We start from the raw sequence: 6,254 nt of genomic DNA on the forward strand, positions 1-6,254 counted from the left end.
ACATTCAAAGTTCTCAAACTTTTACAGACAAACTGACCTCCATGTTTTATGAAACATAGTCGCTGCTTACAAGGAGGTCGTTGGGGTGGATGGTGGGCATTGAAATTGTTCCTGCGTGTGGTTCGATTTAGGCAACAAATGCACTTTGGTAAAGGTTGGGAAAACAGTATCAACCCTTTAAAGTTATGCTGCTGTGTAATAGCATTCCTCTCCAGTGATTTTATTGTAATGTTTGTCATATTAGACAGTATTTGTTTGTCAGAGGTTGTGAAATCTGATCTGGATTTCTGTCAATCTCACAATTTATTGAAAATTCGAGGATAAGAAAACTGTCACACAACACTGAGTCTTTGTATGAATGTTTTCATTGTTTACTATTTGAGAGGCAGACCTGCAGGTTCCATCATGTTGCCTTAGTTTGTTATGACATCAAAGCAAACCTCAATACAGTAATGTATATGTATGTGTACTATCTATATGACAGTGAAACCATTGTACATAAATAAATATCAATAAAATAAGACAGTGAAACCATATTTATGTGGTTAGTGAATAGATTACTTGCATGGCTGTACATACTCAACATACCTATTTTTTTAAAAACTGCATAAAACACGTAGTCAACCACAAGTTTCTGAAGAACCATTGTGAAGCTCAGTGTGGTGGCCTCCACCGTTTTGGCCGTCATACCTCCTCAGGGGCATGAGGTGAAGCATGGGTGGAGTTGAGGCAGGCTGAATTATACCTGGTTGCTCAAACAAGCCACCTGTAACAGCACCCACCTGTCAATCAAAGGGGTCACACTTTTAATTCTGCATAACTTAATATCATTTGAACAGGTGAGTTGTATATAAATTCACCCTCAGTACAGTTGTCATGAACGGGGAAATTAGCTACAGAGACCAAAACTGTTTTTTGTACCAGGCTGTAAACATGTTTATTTCTGCTGTGAAGTTGGACATTTGAACATGGGGACTTATGGGGAATGCATTGACTTCACTTCATAAATATGGGGGTTGCTGCTTGGTTAATATGTGACAATTGTAAGACCTCCTGTATTATGTTTTATACTTTATGTATGTTGGAATCCTTGAATGAACTCTGCAACATATCGTATCACTCTTCCATGTAGACACATTTGACTGTGATGATTGTTGTGGCTCCACTGTCAGAGTCATGTTTACGTCCATATAACTTTTAAAACCTAAAGTTGGCCTTGAAACATTTGCTCATGCAAGAGGGTTGTAATGAGACCCCTCAGCTGTGACATGACCACTTAATTGAGAAGAAGGCTTTAATAGTGGAATGTAAATATATTCTGCTTACGTTCGGTATATTCAGCTTGCTTTGATTCTTACTGCTTGTTTGAATTGCAGATCAAATCCCCTGAGTCACATCCACCACTGCTATGTCTGTGAGCGAGGAACCAGAATTCAAATGTTGCCATGTGAAAATATTGTGTTTGATAGTTAGATCAAGTATGTGGCTCCGAAATGACTGCTAGGGCAGATATTTGATATGGTGAATGTTTCTCTTGATTTCAGCTTTTATTTTATCAAATAGCCTCCTTGAGATCATGACCGCTGGTTCAACACAGAGCCGAGAACAAAAAACATCCACCAGAATAACAACGGAAAAACACAGAACAGTTGAGTCTGATTATAGGAGGCAAAAACAAATAACAAATATCATGAGCTACACATTGTCGAGTTGTTTTTCCCTGCTATTACTCAACAAAGACAGCTATTTCTTCTATATTAGAACCTTGTTTATTCTAAGACCTTTATCCACAGCTCATCAGCAGCATTTTTTCCAGCCTTCCTGGCAGCCACTAATTTGCATTCATTTCCTGTGAAGATCCTACAATACAGACTGTAGGTATGTCTTGAAATGGAAAATATGCCCTTGTTTGCACTCAAGGACAATGGTGTGAGACATGTAAATGAATCATAAATGAGAAGCTGAGATTGTGTGTTTGTGTCAGCAGTGGTCCATTAGTATCTTTAAAGTCTGTGTAAAGTCAGAATAAATATGTTCAGATTTGTCAGACCAGAGGAGCAAGAGTTATTAACCACACAGCCAAATCTGAATGATTAAAAATATCATCAAGTTTATGAAATCAGGTGTCAAAATCAGGTAAAAATGAATTCTCAGCTCCAGGACTGTGGGGGCGTGTCCTCTGAATGTGCTGAAGCCACGCCCACTCGTGGGAGCAGTCAAGCAGCCATTTTGAAGTGACTGAAACGTGTCAGATGAGTTCAGAGAATGACATAACTAACTTTGAAACACTCTGAGCAGATGAATTAATCTCCATCTCTCTGCTAGGGGTGCAGGGGTGTGCTCAGAAGTAAGCTCACAGAAGTCCACCAAGCTCATTGGTGGGTGGCCATATTCTGCCACAACCTGATGAACCCTGCAAATCCTTTTCCACTACCATGTCCACCATGTTGCAGTACTATCTTTCTACAGTAGTAAAGAGAAACAACAGTCCATCATACTCACAGATAATAACACACACAATACTAAGCTCACCTCACCAAGAGACTCAGTGTTATGGAATCTTCTATCCTTAGGTTACACATGGTCACGTGTGGGCCTTGAGGTCCTCGGCAGTATTAATTGTTTGTCTTTGATTAGGTGCCACCATATCTCAACACTGTGGTGGCCAGGGTCAAAGACATAGACATAATAGATAGCTGCCGTTGACGTTCCAATCTGTGTAAACAGACATCTGTGTCTCCAGACTAGAATATGTTGACATTAACACCTGCATGAATAAAGACATTCTCTTTGACTAATTCTGGCCGTGTATTATTTGGGGTGTGATCTTTGGGTTTAAAGTCGATCCACCAGGATGAGTTTGGCAGAATGTGAGACCGACTCAGGCACTTCTGATGAACTTTGAGAGTGTCTCTAATTCTCCTTGGCCAAGCGTCAATAAATAATACAGCATAAGACATCAGAGGCTCCTGAACACTTTCTTCCTTCCTGACCTCACCATTGACCTTTGACTTCAGCAATTTCTCCACAACACTCAGTCTCTCTGAGTTTTGTTGGATAATGCTCTGATGGAAGCACAGGGAAGCGTGTAGGACTTCAGATCCTGGTCTCATCTCTGGGTTGTCATGGTTTATGTCCACTGATAATCTCTGTCAGATTTGGCGATATGAGAGCTGCTCCATCCAAAGTGGGATGCATGCCGTCTCTCCATATCAGACCAGGTTTTTTATCTGTTGTGTCTGGGGAGTCATGTTCTGTAACCTTGGTGAGAAAAGTAAGGATCAGAATGGCGCCTGCTTTTCTAAACACAAACAGACATCTGCTCTGTATCTCAAGGAGAGATGGCAGTGTCTCCATAACAAGCTATGATTAGACCCCACACATTAATCCAATGGGCTATTTTGTTACACTTCCATATGTGTTAACGTCATAGTCTTGACGTCTTCAGTGTAGACACATCAAAGGTACTGTAACAGGAGCTAGCTTTATTATTAACTGTGTTTGTACATTCATTAATGACAACTGTATTTAACTCCACCACTACAGACAGAGTGTCTGACTCAGTTAACCTTACAACAAAGAAGCCCCCACACAGACTGGTTTCAAACCCCCACATTCACTGACAGAACAAAGTATGTCATTAGTGTTTTGTTTTTTTTGTTTGTTTTTTTGCAATTATGAAATTCACTCTGAGTCAGTGCTTTGAATGTCACTGCGTACAAATTGTGCAACCCACCTGGAAGCTCCAGTATCAGACACAACATCAGCACCCACGGGACTCCAAGTCAGTGACTGCCGAGAGGCAGCAGCTGCTGAACATCACAAAGAAATAAACAATCTTAATAAAATATATTCAGTCTGTGCAGTTATTTCTACAAATCAATTTACACAAACACACAGAGTGCAAATGTGCTACAAGATGATTCATTAACAATAGACCAAACCGAAGTGAGTTATCAGCGCCTTGCAGTTTACTTCAGCTCTACACAGCATTTTAGCATCTTTTGTTTTGGGTTTTCCACCCACAAACGTTTCTCACATTAACCATGTTCCCAACTGCAGCAGGCAAAACCCTGTTAAACCCACTGTAGGCTACATTACCTGCCCAACACAACAGTCAGACAAAGTTAAAAACTAGATGGTGAGAGAGATATTTGACTTGACCAAACTTGAACTAAAAGACAGTGATTTGCATTCCTTGAAACAAGACTCCAACAGAGGCAATGTTTGCTGCACTGAATGTGCACCAAACTGTTGATCAAATAGAATAGATACTTTATTGATCCCTTGAGGAAAAAATTCATTTTTTAAAGTTTTTTACATGCATTTTTACCCAAAATATAACCACACACACACACACACAAAGGGGTCAGAAATCAGAAATTAATGAACATAACTTTTGATAAAACTCTATTAACTGAAGGAGGAGGATGAATTTCTGTTTGTAGCTCTGAATGTGTTTCAGAGCTCGGTGTAAGGCAGACAGGAATCTTCACATGGCACATGGCTCTCATTCTGGAGTAATTTGCCTGCAGCCAGCCCCCAGCTCTCAGAAGTCCCAGCCTCCAGATAAACCAGTCTGCAGGGAAACCAGCATCCTGACTCCCAGTAGCTGTCCCGCCTGGGAAACATCCTGAGCTGGATGTAATCTCTAAAAACATTCTCGTGATATACAGTTTACCCTCAGACACCGACAGATTGTCAGCCTGTGAGCAAACAGGTACCTAAACAGGCCTGAGTCAGTGGAGTTGTCCTAACTGATCTTTAGAGCTAAGCCGCAATCATGACCTGTCCTGCTAAAATGACAGCATTCAGTGGGGGTTCTTCACAGATCATTCCTCTATACAAGCCCTCCCACACCCCAAAATACTGGAGACTATTTCATGTGTGTGTTTCAAGTTACACACTGGAGGCAGCCACCAATGTTTCCATATTGAATCCTGTATAGAACTGTATCTGCCAGCTCTTGATCTGAGCTTAAAGGTCCAGTGTGTAGGATTTAGTAACAGAGAGTTGTGTAGTTTCTGATTGCAATCCCCTCGCCTTACCCACTCCTTCCTAGTGCAAAGAAAAGAAAAAGGTGGACTGGTGCACTCTGTAGAAGAGGACCTGCAGTGTCTGTAGATATAAAAGTTTCATTCTAAGATAACAAAAACATAATTTTTTAGGTGATTATACACAAATGAAAACATTGCTATGAATATTACGTTAAATCTCTGACACATTCTGTAAATAAAGCCTGTAAATCTGACACACTGGACCTTTAACATGTTGGTCTTCTGGCTGAATAAACACTGGAGACTTTCACATTAAAACAATTCTGAATTGAAACTACAGCAACACACAAGATAAACACATCTTATTAAAAAAAGAAAGAAAAGAGACACATTTTCGGCACTGAAGAGATTATTAGCAACAGAAATTCTACATCTGGGGAGCAGCTCAAGTCCAGCTCAGACCATATGGGCCTATGAGTAAAACCATATGAGTAAAACCTGAGTCAAAAAAAAAAAAAGATTTTTCCCATTAGGGATTAATAAATTAAATCTTAATTAGTTGACTCGTGCCCCAAAAAAAGACATTTTCAACAATGAACTGCTCTTTTACCGAGAGACTTCATTTAAACTTTAAAATATAGGTACTCTTGCCTTCTCTTCAATGAATCACTTCACTCATCAAAACCTTCTACCATTTTTAAACTATCAAGGCTTAAAGTTGAGCAGGTGTTTACTCAAATTTCTGGGTTTATAATGGATGTGTATTGCGCAGAATGTTTGTGCTAGAGTGGATGACATCATCAGCTAGAGTGAGGAACCGAGAAAAAAATAAAACGTATTCGACTACCGTGGCCTCAAATGCACCACTACAGACATGATTTAAACATAGAAACATAGGAAAAATTGTCTTCTCGCTCACATTCGTCTGCTAAAGCTGTCAGCCTTATAGTTTTAGCATAACACACAAAGATGCGCGAGCAACACCCATCCACAGCCCCATAGACTGCCATGGTAATTTGAGAAGAGAAATTTCCAGAAGGAGCAGGGAGCACCTGTGCTTTCTCTCACTCCCGAGGCCAAAGTTTATAGAATTCATGCCTGAAAATCGGCAAGGAAATGGTCCACGAGACAAGGATTCTTATGGTCATTTCGGCTTTTGGATACGCCCCACCGCTTGGCCAGAAATCCTTCCTGTTTGAGGGGTGGTTTCAGCATTTTCAACTGACATTTTAACAGGTGCAGTAACTGCTCTGCTGA

The sequence above is a fragment of the Larimichthys crocea genome, chromosome VIII, assembly GCF_000972845.2.
Source record: "Larimichthys crocea isolate SSNF chromosome VIII, L_crocea_2.0, whole genome shotgun sequence".
In the NCBI taxonomy this organism is placed as follows: domain Eukaryota; kingdom Metazoa; phylum Chordata; class Actinopteri; family Sciaenidae; genus Larimichthys; species Larimichthys crocea.